The following is a 17,059-nucleotide window of genomic DNA, read 5'->3' as shown; positions in this document are numbered from 1 at the left end:
GGACCACGAGATCGTGACCTGGCTGAAGTCGGACGCCCAACCGACTGCGCCACCCAGGCGCCCCTGGGGGTTGCATTTTTTTTTTTTCAACTTTTATTTATTTTTGGTACAGAGAGAGACAGAGCATGAACGGGGGAGGGGCAGAGAGAGAGGGAGACACAGAATCGGAAACAGGCTCCAGGCTCTGGGCCATCAGCCCAGAGCCCGACGCGGGGCTCGAACTCACGGACCGCGAGATCATGACCTGGCTGAAGTCGGACGCTTAACCGACTGCGCCACCCAGGCGCCCCGGGGGTTGCATTTTTAATAAGCACTCTCCTGTGATGCATTTGACATAAAAGGTTCTTGGATCACATTTTGAGAAACACAATGTGAATAACTGTTTTAAAGCAAATATGTATTTTAATAATTCAGTGCAAAATGAAATTGTTGCATAATATTGATGTGAGAGGACAGAGTAAATATTTGAAATCCATGACATTCTTGTCACTTCAGTTATATTGGGGGGGCATGTGATTTGTTTTTTGCATGTCCAAATCCTTATTGTATTAAGCTGTATTTATATTCAAGATACATAGTGATTTTGACCTTTCGTTGTTCTTAAGGCTGTCATCCTCTCTGTGTGATTAATTTTTAAGTGTTGATCTAAATACCATTTTGGCTTACTAATGTTTTTTTTGTTTTGTTTTGTTTTTTAGTGTTTACATTTTTTTGAGAGAGAAACAGAGTGCAAGCAGGGGAGGGTCAGAGAGAGAGGGAGACATGGAATCCGAAGCAGGCTCCAGGCTCTGAGCTGTCCACACAGAGCCTGATGTGGGACTCAAACTCATGAACCATGAAATCACGACCTGAGCTGAAGTCGGACACTTAACCGACAAAGTCACCCAGGCACCCCTGGCTTACTGGTGTTTAACAAAAACTAATGACTCTTGAGAATGTCAATGAGTCTCTGAGTCCTTTTTGAATCCGTTACAACCAGGCTGTCATTAGGAGGTTGTTTGGAGATAACATTTGTGCATTTCTTTTTTTTTTTCTTTTTTTTTATTAAAAAATTTTTTTTTAACATTTATTTATTTTTGAGACAGAGAAAGACAGAGCATGAACAGGGGAGGGGCAGAGAGAGAGGGAGACACAGAATCGGAAACAGGCTCCAGGCCCAGACGCGGGGCTCGAACTCACGGACCGTGAGATCATGACCTGACCTGAAGTCGGATGCGTAACCGATCGAGCCACCCAGGCGCCCCAACATTTGTGCATTTCTTAACACCCAGCAGTTACTCTGTAGATGTTAGCTCTAGGGACAAACTGATTCGTTTGACCTTTTCCTGGGACTTTCGTTTTAGGTATGAAAACATGAGTTTACAATGCCAATCCATCTAATCCTGAAGGCCCACCATCTCTGTGGATCCTTCCCTGAGACCCTCTCCCACATAAAATGGTTTCCTCTTCTAAATTTCCAGAGCTTTTCTCGGATTCTCTTACTCTACTGCAAAGAGGTGGTGTCGTTTGTGCATATACTGTCTTCCCACATGGGCGATACCCTTCCTGAGGGCATGATCCATATCAGATACTTTTCTGCTCTACGTCAGACAAGCGTTTGGCAGAATTTCCTTCCAAAGCACCCATAAAAGAAATGTGTTATGACTTGACTAACATTGAGACGATGATGGCATCGTCTTACAGTTTTTCGGATATTCTCACTGGTTTTAGATATTTAAAACTTTGCAGTGACTTCTTGTAGAACCAAATTTAAGAATAGTTTTCTACTCAGCTTTTTAAAGCTAATCATGTCATGATCTCAAACATTAGCTGGAGTACATCCACTCGGATGAGGGTGGTTTGTAATCTAGATGATACGCTCCGCATGTAACATCCAAATGAAATGTAGACTTGAGTTGCTGGCATGTGGTTGTGGTGAGAAGCAGTTGTTATATATTACTTGGTAGAATTCATATTCATATCTTGTCAGTTTACAGTGAGCCAGAGATTTAAAATAACATTTGTTTCTGTTTTAGTAACTGCTTAAAAAAAAATTTTTTTTTAATGTTTATTTATTTTTCGAGAGAGAGATTGACAGAGTGTGAGCAGGGGAGGGGCAGAGAGAGAGAGAGAGAGGAAGACACAGAATCTGAAGAAGGCTCCAGGCTCTGAGCTGTCAGCACACAGCCCGACGCGGGGCTCAAACCCATGAACCGTGAGATCATGACCTGAGCCGAAGTCGGACGCTCAACCGACTGAGCCACCCAGGCGCCCCAGTAACTGCTTTAAAAAAAATATCCCAGATCATTATATTTTTCTTTTCTTTAACTTGCCTTCTGGTAGTGTTTTTAATACATGGCCTTTCAAGCAGTCATGAAACGTGTCAGTGCAGCTTGGCAATGGGTTAACAGGACGTGCTTCTAGGATTATTCTTAATGATTAAAAATCAAATTGATTTAAAAAAAAAAAAAAACCTGACCCCAAATACAGATGAACCAAGAAAACCCAGAAAACAACAACAACAAAATATCTGTGAATGAAATATTGTTCTTGGTCTTCACATTCTCCACATCTGTTTTCTCCAGATCTCTCTCTTTTTTTTTTTTTTTCAGTTTTTCATTTTGTAAAATTTATTTATTTAAATTTGAGTTAGTTGACTTACAGTGTAATATTGGTTTCAGGAGCAGAATGCAGTGATTCGTCTCTCACATACAACAGCCAGTGCTCCTCCCAACAAGGGCCCTGCTTAATGCCCATCCCCCATCTAGCCCATGCCCCACCCTCCTCCCCTCCAGCAGCCCTCAGTTTGTTCTGTGTATTTAGGAGTGTCTTATGGTTTGTCTCCCTCCCTGTTTTTATCTTATTTTTCCTTCCCTTCTCTTACGTTCATCTGTTTTGTATCTTAAATTCCACATATGAGTGAAGTCAGAGGATATTTATCTTTCTCTGACGTATTTCACTTAGCATAATACACTCTGGTTCCCTCCACGTTGTTGCAGATGGCAAGAATTCATTCTTTTTAATCACCCAGTAGTATTCCATTGGATGTATAAACCACATCTTCTTTATCCATTCATCAGTCGATGGACATTTGGGCTCTTTCCATACTTTGGGTATTGTTGATAGTGCTGCTGAAAACATTGGGGTGCACCTGCCTCTTCAAATCAGCATTTTTGTATCTTTTGGATAAACACCTAGTAGTGCCATTGCTGGGTCATAGGGTAGTTCTGTTTTTAATTTTTTGAGGAACCTCCACACTGTTTTCCGGAATGGCTGCACCAGTTTGCATTCCAGAGGAGTGGGAAGGGAAGGACTCCAGTAGTGTGACCAGGAAGTAGAATTGACAGGATTTGGAACCAGCTCACTTGTGAAATATGGGGGAAGGCAAAGTGCTGAATCTGGAGTTCTCCATTTGGGCAACTCAGTGATGTCAGGGGACCAGGGAACAGGCTCAGTGGATCCCTAAGAGTGACGGGACCTCAGAGTCTTTCTCACCACCCACCACTGCTTTACTGCTTTTCTTTTTGATCCGTAACTTACCCCTTCTTGGTTGGGAGTCAAAGCCAGTGGCTCCTTCGGCTTCACTTGGGTGGTCTGAGGGTCAGCTGCTCAGGGCTGTGTGGACGCCACCAACGTGAACGTGGAGGGAGGCAAAAAGGAAGTGTCAGTTTAGAGCTGTCCCAGTGTATAATGTGAAAGACGGTTTAAAATTTTTGCCAGCCTCAGGGGCGCCTGGGTGGCTCAGTCGGTTGAGTGTCCCACTTCGGCTCAGGTCACGATCTCGCGGTTCACGAGTTGGAGTGCCACGTTGGGCTCTGTGCCGACAGCTCGGAGCCTGGAGCCTGCTTCGGATTCTGTGTCTCCCTCTCTCTCTGCCCCTCCCCTTCTCACGCTCTGTCTATCTCTCTTTCAAAAATAAATTAAAAAAAACATTAAAAAATTATACAAGTTTTTCCCAGCCTAAGATTGCTCACTTCAGATTTCAAGAGCATTGGGAGAAGTGCTCACCAAATGAGAACATCAGCCCCCTTTTTTTTTTTTTTTTGTGGAGCAGCACACTGAGGGGTCTACCAAGACAGAAAAAGAGGACAGAAGAGGACAGTGCTTCATAAACTATAATTACTTAAATGTTGCCCTAAGTAAATATTTAAAATATACTAAAATGGCAACATCAGGAAATGTGACTAAGAAGTCAGTCGGCCACACACCCTTTTCCCCACCTTTGTGGTTGTTGAAAATTTCCACCAAGAATGATAAAAAGCGTGAAGATCGGGGCTGTTAAGTTTCAGAGGAAGGCCAAAATTTGCATGGTTCTGTTAATCCAGTGATGGAGCTCACAAATGGAAACCCAATATTTAAGTTAGATAACTAAAGATGAACCATTACAGTGGCTTCCTGTTCTTGACTTCTGTGCAGAGGTTTGGGCATGGTGAAAACAAAAAAAAAACAAAAAGAAAAAAACAAAAACCAAATCAGGCCTGATCCTAACCCTATCACTTGCATATATACAGAGCGTCCAATTTTGGGGGTTGGAGGGATTTTTTGGGTTTGAAAGGGCGGTTTTGGAGGAGAATGAAATGCCTTGTAAGGCTGACATAGTATAGAAGGATTACCAGGTGTTATTGTGACCTGATATTAGATCATTGCATCCATACAAAGTATGGAGCATAATTTTGCCAAGAGTAATTACGGTGCCGAGAGAATGAGTTGGAATCTTCTGTATTCTGTGGTCTGTGGACCACAGACGTATTCATTCAAAAGCTCCATGCCAGTTTGGGTACTCATATTGAAAGCAGAGATACAGAACACTTCAATGGGACCTGAAAGTGCACGTAATGGATGTCATTAAGAATGGCTGAGTCTGGGGCGCCTGGGTGGCTCAGTCGGTTAAGCGTCCGACTTCGGCCCCGGTCATGATCTTGCAGTTTGTGAGTTCAAGCCCCGCGTCGGGCTCTGTGCTGACAGCTCGGAGCCTGGAGCCTGCTTCGGATTCTGTGTCTCCCCCTCTCTCTTTGCCCCTCCCCCACTCACACTCTCTCTCTCTCTCTCTCAAAAATAAATATTAAAAAAAAAAAAGAATGGCTGAGCCTTTAGAAAGGGCAAGACGCAATCAATGGATTTCTGGGTGTACCCCAAATCCACCTTTTTTTTTTTTTGACAAGAGTTAGTATACTCTCCTGCTTTCTTCTAAAATCAATTCACATTAGGATGGACCTAATTCTGTCTACTCTGAGAATGTCACAAATAAACTGGCATGGAGTTTTCAGTGAACACCATCGATTGCCCTGCAAACTACTCTTTTTAAAAAAATACCTAAAATTTCTGGCTGAATGACACTGCTAATTTTGTCTAATCTTGGGACCGAAGGATCTAAAGACGTTTAAAAATAAAACGGACATAAAATTACACTCCTATGTTCTTCAGTCTCCACCCGATCACGAAAAATACAAGCAAGCCTGATACGTTGTGTTCGGCACTCGGGAAGTGCTGTGAGCTTCTCCAGAAGTTCTTGAGAGCATTCGCCATCTGCTTATAGGTGTGCAAGACGAGAGTCATACTGGTGAAGCCATGTTCCCCGCTGTGAGGGAGTACACAACTAAGCCCATGTGGGTGGGGTTTCCTGCCCAAGGCGCTTGGAGGAAAGAGGGCTGGAGTAGTTCTGGAAGGGCAGCTGTCTTGAACTGGGAGTTGGAAAATGACTAACACTGATCTAGGAAGTTATTCAGCATGTTTTCAGTGATTCTGGGGTAGCAGAAGGAAAGCCATTGAGGTTAGAGACATAATGGTCAGAGGTGCATGGTGACCCAGGGTTGCTAAGGATTTAGAAAGCACTTGAAAAGGGCAATTAATACAGACCTACATCAGATATTTCGTGTCTGGGTCTGGACCACTGCAGTAAAGCAAATGTCACCATAAAATGAGTCAGATGGGGGTGCCTGGGTGGGTCAGTCAGTTAAATGTCCCTCCGACTTCTGCTCAGGTCATGATCTCAAGGTTCATGAGTTCAAGCCCCGCATCGGGCTCTGTGCTGACAGCTCGGAGCCTGGAGCGTGCTTCGGATTCTGCGTCTCCCTCTCTCTCTGGCCCTTCCCCACTCTCACACTGTCTCTCTCTCAAAAATAAATAAATGTTAAAAAACAACTTAAAAGAAATAAATAATGAGTCGGATGAATTTGTGGGTTCCTAGTACATAACAAACAGTTTATACTATACTGTCGACTACTGAGTGTGCAATAGCATCTCGCCTCAAAAACAATATGTATATCTTAATTTAAAAATACTGTCTTGCTAAAAAATGCTAACCATCATCTGAGCTTTCAGTGACCATAGATCATCCTAACAGACATAATAATCGTGAAAAAATTTGAAAGATAGGAGAATTCCCAACATGTGACACGGAGATACGACACCAACAAATACTGCTGGAAAAACAGCGCCGATAGACGTGCTTGAGGCAGGGTTACCGCCAACCTTCAGTTGGTAAAAAATAAAATATCTGGGGGCGCCTGGGTGGCTCAGTCGGTTGAGCGTCCGACTTCAGCTCAGGTCACGATCTCGCGGTCCCTGAGTTTGAGCCCCGCGTCGGGCTCTGGGCTGATGGCTCGGAGCCTGGAGCCTGCTTCAGATTCTGTGTCTCCCTCTCTCTCTGCCCCTCCCTCGTTCATGCTCTGTCTCTCTCTGTCTCAAAAATAAATAAACATAAAAAAAAAATTTTTTTTTTAAAAATAAAATATCTGATCAGAGCTCTAAAGCGAAGTACAGTAAAACGAGGTCTGCCTGCATTTTCTCCTTGCCTTATTGTGGTGCCTTAGAGATGACTGGCATTTTCATTGCCTCTGTTTTCATAAATGTGCTTTCAGAGGAATAAAGAGAGGACACGGGCTAAAGGGACCTCGGGTTTTCTTCACAGAGCATCCTTACGGGTGCTGCGTCCTCATGACTTTTTAAGAATCAGCAGAGCGGACTTCAAGCATCCAACATATGTGGCTTTTGAGTGAGACTTCTTTTTTCTGCGGGATGATGTGGACAGTGTGCTTTGGGAGGCGGAAGGATGTTCCTGTTATACACATTCATTAGTGTGGGCTCCGAACTAATTCATCGAGCAGCTACTCACTTTGAAACAGGAAAATGAAGAAGGTATTTCATGATTTTTTTTTTTTTTTTTTTGGAATCACGGCCAGAGGAAGAATCTGGATTCCTAAACCGTGAGCTGGAAACGAGGACTTAAGAGATAATTGTTGGCGTCAGACAGAAGTTGGAGTCCTGAATCTGTTAGCTAGTTAGTTTGCACGTTGAGTACATTACTTCACTCCATTCACCTATATTTCTTCATTTATTACAAATAGAATAACGGGGGGTGGGGGGCGCCTGGGCAGCTCAGTCAGTCGGGTGTCCAAGTCTTGATTTCGGCTCAGGGCACGATCTCACAGTTCGTGGGATGGAGTCCCACGTCAGGCTCTAGGCCACAGCGTGGAGCCTGCTTGGGATTCTCTCCCTCTCTTCCTGTCTCTCGGCCCCTCCCCCTGCTCACTCTCCCTGTCTCAAAATAAGTAAACTTGAGAATAAAAGATAGTCTCAAAATAGAAAACAGAGGTGTCTACCACTGAGGGTGATTTTAAGGCTACAAGGAGATAATGTAATTTGAGGGCTTAACATTCAAATATTAGCTATTATTATTATTATTATTATTATCATTACATGTGTATGTTAACACCCAAAGATAGCCAGTGTTCTTTAGTCATTCTTAATAAGTAGTTAATGGTTTATAATTACATACTTACTTTGTTAACTGATTTCATGCAACAGGCCTTTCTGAATCTTTCTCAGGGCACTTAAAAAGTTCATTGCCTTCAGCGAAAGTAGAGCCTTACTAGATTATTAAGACCTGGATTATTAAAAGAAAGCATTTGCTGGGGCACCTGGGTGGCTCAGTCGGTTCAGCATCTGACCTCAGCTCAGGTCATGATCTCAAGGTTCGTGAGTCTGAGCCCCACGTCGGGCTCTGTGCTCACAGCTCAGAGCCTGGAGCCTGCTTTGCTTCGGATTCTGTGTCTCCCTCTCTCTCTGCCCCTCCCCTGCTCGCACACTCGTGCACATGCTCTCCCTCTCTCTGTCTCTCTCTCTTCTCAAAAATAAATAAACATTTAAAAAGACGTTTATTTAGGGGCACCTGGCTCTGTGCTGACAGCTCAGAGCCTGGAGCCTGCTTCAGATTCTGTGTCTCCCCGTCTCTCTCTGCTCCTTCCCCCCCACTCAACCTCTGTATCTCTCTCAAAAATAAATAAGTAAACTTTAAAAAAAAGCATTTGCTAAAGAAGTCTAAAGGGTACACCTTTCACACAGTCTTACCTGGAAGAATCCAAGTAAACAGGTGTTTTCTTGACAGTGTGCCCTTTCCTCCTGGCCCTTCGGAGTTCATGTCATGGCCACAGCCAGCCTATACTTCAAGCAAACACTATAGAACAAGAAATTGAATGCAGAGGCACATTTGAAAACTTAACTTTTCTCCGTTAAGCCAGATATGGGAGAGATTTGCAGAAGTTCAAATCATTGTCAGTCTTCTTAATAACCTTTTTTGTCTTGGAAAATGTAGTTGCTTTTTATGAAGAGACGCTATTTTATGTAACATGCAGTGGGTCTATTATCATTTGTAGCAAATGAATGAATTTTAACGTAGTTCAAAACTGTTTTAATTTGTAACACAGCGGATATTGTTCAATATCATCTGCCTCGTTAAAAGCTCTTTGGGGTCCTCAGTTCATTTTAGGGGTGCAAAGGGGACTTGGGACCAAAAGTTTGAGAACCACTGGCTTGGCATTTTGGGTCCTAGGGTGCATTTTGGTCAGTGTGTATCTGCCAGTTGCTTACGTCTCCTGGGAGAATTGTCCTGTGGTCAAATGTGTTTGGGGCCAAGATGCATGCTTCTCTGAGATTTGCAATACATATCAATACACCAGAGCCCCTCAAAAGTGTTTCCCAAATGTATCTGAATCTTTTTAGTCCTCGTTTTATTTTTAGCATAGCATGACATTTCACCATGGAATATGTCGTCCCATTGAACACACCGGCCAATACACGACATATACTACCCTCTCCCCATTTGTTAAACATAAAAAGCAAGATTCATCAAGTACTTTCCTTCAAATCCATGTGTTACTTAGAGGAAGGCCCATGAAAGTTTACTAATTGATCTCACCGACTCTCTTTTTAAAAAGAAAAACCACGCATCCTTCATCACTTTATACTATTTGGCTTTTAATCAGCAAAGCTGACTTCACGATGCAAATTCATAGATTTGCACAAGTCTTTGAGACATTTTTGTCTGTTAATCGGTAGCATCTGCTCTTTGTGTCACAAGACGGAGTCATGCCATTTCCACACAAATTGTCCAAATTGCAGCCTAGCCGGGGACCTGTCGCTACTGTTTGGTATTTTTAAATGGATATATATATATATATATATATATATGGATATATATCCATATATATACACACACCTGTGCTGATACATCATATGTCTTTCTAAAACATAGTCGCTCTTCGTAACAGAAAGGTTTATAAATGGCAGGTGTTTGTTTTTTTTTTTTTAATTTCTTATGATTCTTTCTTTCTAGTTCTTTGGTTTCCATTGGTTGTGGGCATAATTGTAACAGCTAAAACAAGAGAAAAGGCTTCCACAGTGTGGATGAGGAACATGCTCCTGGCTGCACTTGATGGACATTGTCCTCCTAAAAAATCAGGACGCTACAATAACCAGCAACAGTTCCTTTCTGACAACAGCAACGTTCTAAATTTGTAATGAGACAGAGGTACAGAGGTCACGTCTTTCACTTTCTGTATTTCATGTCTGTGTTGGGGGAAGAATGGAAAAGTCTTAATTTGTTGTAACCATTAAAAGGATGATAGTTACTGTACATTATGTAGTTCAAAAGCTTTTGTTCTTTATGTTTTGGCCTTGCCAGTTCCTACTTAGAAACTTAGTATTTGTTGAATCCTTGGTGACTCTCTATTGGCAACTGAAAATTGATTGTCCCTTATTCTGTAAAAAAAAGAAAAAAATTCAGGCAGAAATACCGTGGCTGTCTTATCCAGCGTCTTGGTGTTTTCTTAGCACTGAGCAGTTTTAGCGAGAGGTCTTTAAATGTGCAAAAGGACATTGAGTCTATCGGAATTTATATTAGAGCATTTTGTAAACTATGCTGGAAATTCTCTCATAGTTAAATTAACCAGATTAACCAGACTGAAATTGAAGAACCAGATGGAGGTTACTCTTCAAATGGCAAGGGGCCACCTTTCCATCTTCTTTGACGGCTCAGTATATATCGTTAAGGTATTTGGGAGATTGAAAATAGAATCACAGAACTACGTGACAGGGTAAGAAGTTTGGTAAAGATGCACTTGGCCATTGTTTATATAAACTCTATGATGTTAACACTTCCTGCAAGGGAGAGTCATATTTTAGGTATGCACATATGAGGTGGAAAAGGTTATCCTGGAGGGGTCCGGTCATGCATCCACAGAGAGCTTCAGCTCTGGAGTCAGATGGCCCACGTTGGAGTCTCACCCCCGTCACGTTATGTGTGGTGTTGGGCAGGCGATGTAACTTCCTTGCAACTGTTTCTCCAACTGTAAAAAGTCGTATAAAATTCGTGGAACAGCGTCTTAACACATTCTGACTGTATTAGTTATCTACTGCTGTGTTATAAATTACCCTGCAACTTGGGCGTTTCAAATAACGAATACTTACTATCTCACAGTTTCTGTGAGTAGGAGCCAAGGCACATCTTTGATCCGTGTCTGTGGCTTGGGGCCCCCATAAGGTTGCAGTCAAGCCATTAATTAGCCCAGGCTGCAGCCTCATCTGAAGGATGGGGTGGGGGTGAGGTTGGGATCTGCCTCCAAGCTCATTCGTACAGATGCTACCAGACCACAAGGGCCCCTCCACAGGCTGGCCTCACAGCCTGGCGTTGGTGGGTGACCCAGGAGAGAATGTGTGAGGACATTCAAGATGGATGCCAGTCGTGTAGTCACCTAATCTTGGAAATGGCACCTGTTGCCTTTGCCAGCCTCTGCTTGCTAGACGAGAGTGACTCAATCCAGTCCATACTCAAGGGGAGGGTATTTTAGACTTCCGTATCCTACCATCTACTTGGTATCTAAGGATGTCTAATAGGCATCTTAAACCTAACATGCAAAAATGGAGTCCCCAGCACCTGCTTTTCCCACGATCTTTTCTGTTCGGTGAATGGCAACTCTGTTCTTACAGATGATCTGGTCAAAAATTTGAACTATCCTCCTTAACTCTTTTCTTGCTCTTATACCCCTTGTCAACTTGACTTTCAAAATATATCCAGGATCTCACCAGTTCTCACTACCTCCTCCCCCAGTCCACGTGTTGGGTGTCTCACCTGAATTTTCGCAGTAGCCTACCTGGGCTCCCTGTCTTCAGCATTGTCCCCTTAGGGCCTGTTCTTCACAGCAGACAGAATGATCCCTTAAACATAGGGCAGAGCATTAGACTACTCCATTCACAATTCTCTAGTGTCTTCTCCTGTCACCTGGAGTTAAAAGCGAAAGTCTATGCAATAGCCTACAAGGCCTCTTGTGATTATAAAATTATTTTTCTGTATTTAATTGTATAAAATGATGTTTGTATAATAAATACCCATATACATATGTCTGTGAAAGCACGTATTTGTATGTTTAATTGCTTAATTTATCTGGAATCTATTTTCTGAATCATGTAAGATGGGGATCTGACTCTTTCCAAATAATGAGCTAATTTTCCTGTCACTATATATTGAACAGAACACCCATTCCCCACTAGCATGGTATTCCACCACGAACCTGGTAGTTTTTTTCCCCATGCAGTCTAATTGTTGAATTTTAGAATAGTGATATTCCTAACAGGTCCTATAAGATACAATTTAGAGATTTCATTTGATGTGGGATACTCAAATACATGTAAAAACAACTTGAATTCTAGTTGGGAATTAATTACGGAGAACAGTTACTTGTGTCCCTTTATATGAGAGATAAGGAACTAATTCTACCTGGGAGATTGTGACTTAAATTGAAAAATCCAGTTAGCTGCAAAACTCAGATGAAAAGAAAGGGGAAAAAAAATCCTCATTGCTTTTAGGCCACTGTTTCTGACACGTGTTGATACACTTTGCTGTCGCTGCTTAGAGCTGTTGAGAAAATTATCACAAAAATGCTTATCGAATTTCAGACCCTGTAAGGATATCATCTGGATTGAGATTCTTGTTTATCCAGGTAACTTTCAGCATGCAGGCGTATCTGTGAATGCTGTAGTCCCCTGGTGTTCTTTTCTTCTGTCTAGACTTTTGGTCTTATCTCTGTTTATAGCTTCCACTGGCGAACAAGAATGGGTATGCAAAGGAGATTAAACTGTTTTGTTGGTTGGTTGTTTTGTGGTGTTTTGTTGGTTATTGGCATTAGCGGCCCTGCTGGAGAGTTTGCTGGAAGATGGAAGTATGTTGAAATTCTCGCTTGAAAGGAAGTGGATAGAATGTTCAGTGGTTTCCTTTTGACAAAAACGGTCTCATACCTGGTGCATGGTGTGTCATTGAGGGTCGACTATAAATCACAAAACGGATTGCTTCAACTCCTTCACATCTACAGAGATAAGAGTGGGAAATCGTGTCACTGAGATCCGTCCCTGTCCCTCCCTTTTTCTTCCTCCTCCACAAGACGTGTGACTTGCCCCGTGTGGACTTGCCCCTTGGCTCTGGCAGCCAAGGAAGGGCCCTGAGCTAATGAGGGAGCCGTGCTTCCTCTCCTGGATGATTTTACTACCACTTGGTGCCAAGATAGAATCCAGAAGCCAATGTCTTTCTTTAGGCAGAAACAGCACAGAGAAAGAGAGACAAAGAGGGCCGAGAGAAAATAGAGAGCTTCTGGTAAACTTTGAACCAACACCATAACGTGGCAGTCAGTGAGCAGTGGGCACGAGTGATTCCACCCAGAGTCTCGTCAAGGCGCAGATGAACCTGCTGTGTGCCCGGCCTCCCTGGGCCGGCAGCTTCGTTTGCGGAAGAATCTTGAACTCGACGACAGAGACCCCTCCAGGTCGAAACCACCGAGCTGGAGAGCTGGTAACAAATGAAAGAAAGGCAGTAATTTATTTTTAGTAAAAGAAGATTGATACCAATAACTCGCAGTGGGCTTGCCTAAATCCTCCTCTTCCCTTTCAAATTCTGTTTTTACCCACACGGTAAGCTCAAGACAGTTTGTCGTGCTCTGAACTTCCTGGCTTGTGTTGATTTGTTAGCAATATGTTGCTGTTACACATTTGAGTGGGAGCTGAGTTACATTGCATGAAAAAGCTGCTCTAGAGGCTAATAAAAATCGTGACAACCCCACTTTCGGTGGGTATTGATAGCATCAAGAAAATAAAAAAGACTTTGCCATTTTCAGGCAGTCGCTCTTCCAACTAGACTGAAAATATAATGGGCTTCAACTCAACTCGCTCGTTTAAACATTACCCCAGAGCAGCTTTCTCTTCCTCCTCAAAAGTTCTGAGTGCCTACACGAATTTAACCACAGACAGACACAACCCCCTCCCCCCAAAAGGTCTTTTCGAACACGTTGAGTATTTTGTCAAGCAATGGCTTCAGAAGGCTCTCAAGGAATCAGTAATTCACGCAGTCATCCTGTGAGACAGGAAAGTATATATCCACTCTCTTACAGCTGGGTCATCGGATAGTGACCTGGCAGTGGCCGCAGGACCTTTGCAAACACGTGGAGTTTGGAGTCACAAGTGGGTTGCAGTCATCCTGGTGAGAGAACTGGATGGTGGTCTTGCTGTGTGTTTGCAAAACAGACGAGGAAGAGCTCCTAAAGGGCTAGAAAAGGCTGCAGACGGTTTTGGAAGGCTGTTTCCAGGCTCAAATGGCCAATGTCAAAAAAAAAAACAGCAGTGGAGGGGACTTGTTAGAGCATGGGAAGAGCTCGAACAAAACCCCGTGACAGGTGACTGTTATAAGTCACAAGGCAGAAGAGGACTCTCCGAAGCCACCTTGTCACACACGGTTCTCATGTGTATGCTTTGTTGGCACCTCTGAGGAGGGGTAGAGAGGCATGTGCATTTTAACCATTCGTTTCATATTTAGCGTGTAAAGTAAATGCCGTTTTCCAGCTTGGGCGGGGGGCAGTTCTTGATCAAGTTGTATCGAGACTCGGCATGAACACCCATCGATTAAATTACCTGTTTCCTGTGCAAAATAGAAAGTTTCCTCTTTCTGACCCTGTCTCTTTTTTGTTGTTGTTGTTCAGTCCTAACCGCCCTGTGTTTAAAGATGTTAATGTTGGCTCAGTGAGTCTGAGTCTTTAATGGGCAGAATCAGATGACTTTTGATTTGACACGAAACTTCCTCCCCTTTCTATCCTTGATAACTGCCCATCAGTTATCTCTAATTATTAAACGTAAGGAATCCTTCTTTATATATTTATTTCAGTTAGTAAACTTGAAATTCTGCAAGCATGTTGCCGATGGTTTATATCCCAGCTTTCAAAATACGCTACCTATCCGACAGGTGTTCCGTTTTCTTTCCCCCTTCTCCCTTCCCACCTCTAGTATTTCAGGGTACCATATGTAGATCAGTCGTGTGATAGCTTCGTTCTGATCATGAACATGCTTGTTTGAGGTTATAAAGAATACATCTGAGAGAGGTCAGGGATTTCCCCCTGAATATCAACTAACTGCTTGAAGTGGCATTTTTCATTCTGACTTGTTTTGTTTTCTTTTCCTGTAGCATACTGGAGCAAAATGAAAGAGTTTATTCTGAGGCCTCTGATGCACTGCTTCCCCAGGCCATGAGGAAGAAAGAGTGGACTTCAGCCTGTATGAATGGTCTTGAAACACGAATGGTTGTGGGTAAGTCTTCCAAAGGACTTGGCATTTGTTAGCTTTAGATGTCATCAACCATCATTTATTCGGTGGCTCAGGACATTTTTTTTAAGGGCATGGCTGTTCCTCCACAACCCAAGCAACAGGATGTTTGAGAGACTGTTGATGAAGAGTCCAGAGAGCAACTAAATTTACTCAGTGTGTTTCTGAAATTTGCAGAGTAGTGGGATCTGAGGACAATGCATTTGTGGTTAGAGAAGACCGAAACAAACAAACAAACAAACAACTGTACACACAAACAACCAACAGACTACACCTTCCAGACATTCCTTTTAGCTGAGAGCATAAGGAATTAAGCACACCCGCGACCCTCGATTCACTCTGAAGGCAGATTTGTTACCCCGTAGTGGAGTATCGGGATGGGCAAAGTGAGAAGTGCTGGGAGTTTCTGTCTTGCTCAGTAAATAATTACTGAGCACCTTTTAAAAACCGTACGTAGAGCCCTGAATGACAGCCTTGGTCTGGAGGTAGAATTCAAATGCTCCAAACTGATAGCAAACAACAGATAAGTTCCCAACGAGACACAAAAATATTGTCGTTTTTCCAAGGAAGGTTGATCAGCCTCGTTGGTTGTAGTTCTTGGGCACGGTCCTCACACGGAAGCTACTTCTGCACATCTCTCTTGGTGACCTTGGACAACTTACTCGTCCTCGTGGAATGAGTCACCTGTAAAAATGCCAGTGCACGCCTTCATGGTCTCTTGCAGCTCTGAAATCCCACAGCTGACTCTAGCGAAATTAATGAAATAATTAGACCCTTGGGTTCTCGCTCAGGCAAATCAGTTGTGAGCCCTTGGCAAGTGATCTTTGGCAGGGGTGGTGCTCGCTGGACGGGCCAGTGTGGAGAAGAGGGGCCAGGCACTTGGTGGAGGGGGGGCCCTTCTCCCTCCTTCTCCCTACGATCTTGCGAACCAACCCTTTGGTCAGAGAGGCCTTGCGGTGTCTGTGGTTAGTAATGTCTTGCGGCATTAAAGACAACGTGGCACGTTGTTATATGAATGTAATGCAATGTGATATAATACGGTATGGTATGATGTAATATCGTCCTTTATTTTTCTGTCGTGGATCTCCCTCTTCCTTCTCTGTTGGCTGTCACTATCTTACGGGTTATCTGCCAGTCTCTGAACCCCACGAAGCCCCAAACTTTGTCTTACGTTGAACAGGATTGATTATTTTTCTTTCTTACTGAACATCCCTGTTCTGAACAGAGCTCTGAATGACACTTTAAATGATGCTCACATATCACTCTTGTTAGCAGCCTGCTGTCTGCTTCAGAGTGGTGCATTATTTGGGTTTCATAACAGCATTTTTTCCCCCCTCTGACAAATGTTAAATTACGAAGTGCAGGAAACCACATGAATGCGGTGGGATGAAAATGTGAACACAGTGTTATCTGGAAACGCCAGTGTTATGATTCTTTCTCCTGGTGACAGTCTCCTCCCTGCACTCAACGTATAAAGCCTATTTACCTGTTTGGTGGCCGCCTTCTAACTCCTGTCTTTCTCTTCACTAAGACTGTGTGCCGCGGTCCCCGTGTCACACTGAGTCGGGGAGTTTGTTTAAGACGACTGCCTGGGGCTGTCTCTTTCTCTCCAGGTCCTGCCTGACCACTGAGCCCGGCTCACATTCACAAAGCCTTCCCAGAATGCTCTGGCCTCTATGAGCTCCTATAACATTTAGAACTTGCACCATAAAAAAAAAAAAATATGTATGGCTACCTATTGCTTTGTGGGTGTTTGCTGCCACCCCATCTGGGTTGCAGGCTGCTGGAGGGCAGGGATCACATCCGAGCCCACAGTTTCTCCAAGGTGGTCTAGCCCCAGGACCTCCTGCAGCAGAATCACCTGGGCATACAAAGCAGCAGATTCAGCAACACCAGGCTCGATGAGTCAGAATTTCTGGGGATGTCGAGCCCGAGAAACTCACCGCAGACAACTCTTGAGCGCACAGAGGTTTGTGAAAACTGCCTGAGCTTACCTCTTCATCCTCCCCTGTACCTACCTCCTCACGCGCGGCATAGGGTCTAGATCTGAGCGCATCACAGATACCCAGGACGTATTTGCTTGCTGATCTAAACAGCATCCTCCTGTGATGGTTGCACTCGCTCTTCAGTCGCCCTAGCCTTTTTGGGATGTGAAGTCTGCATATTC

At 43.5% G+C, this 17,059-nt stretch overlaps 1 protein-coding gene across 11 annotated transcripts in view; it reads left to right on the top strand.

Annotated features, from left to right (window-relative positions):
- ATXN1 (ataxin 1) overlaps positions 1–17,059 on the top strand; it is a 412,814-nt gene that overhangs the window by 94,129 nt on the left and 301,626 nt on the right. For all 11 annotated transcript variants that reach the window (XR_006966045.1, XR_006966044.1, XR_006966046.1 and 8 more), the window contains one exon: positions 14,756–14,877. The gene's annotated coding sequence lies outside the window, so the exon portion shown is untranslated. The remainder of the gene's footprint in view (positions 1–14,755; positions 14,878–17,059) is intronic.

This window comes from Lynx rufus, unplaced genomic scaffold (genome assembly GCF_022079265.1).
Source record: "Lynx rufus isolate CCGP_SWC_20201006 ecotype Redwood Valley unplaced genomic scaffold, mLynRuf1.p SCAF_6, whole genome shotgun sequence".
NCBI classification, from domain to species: Eukaryota; Metazoa; Chordata; class Mammalia; order Carnivora; family Felidae; genus Lynx; species Lynx rufus.
This window is presented reverse-complemented; position numbering and strand designations above follow the sequence as displayed.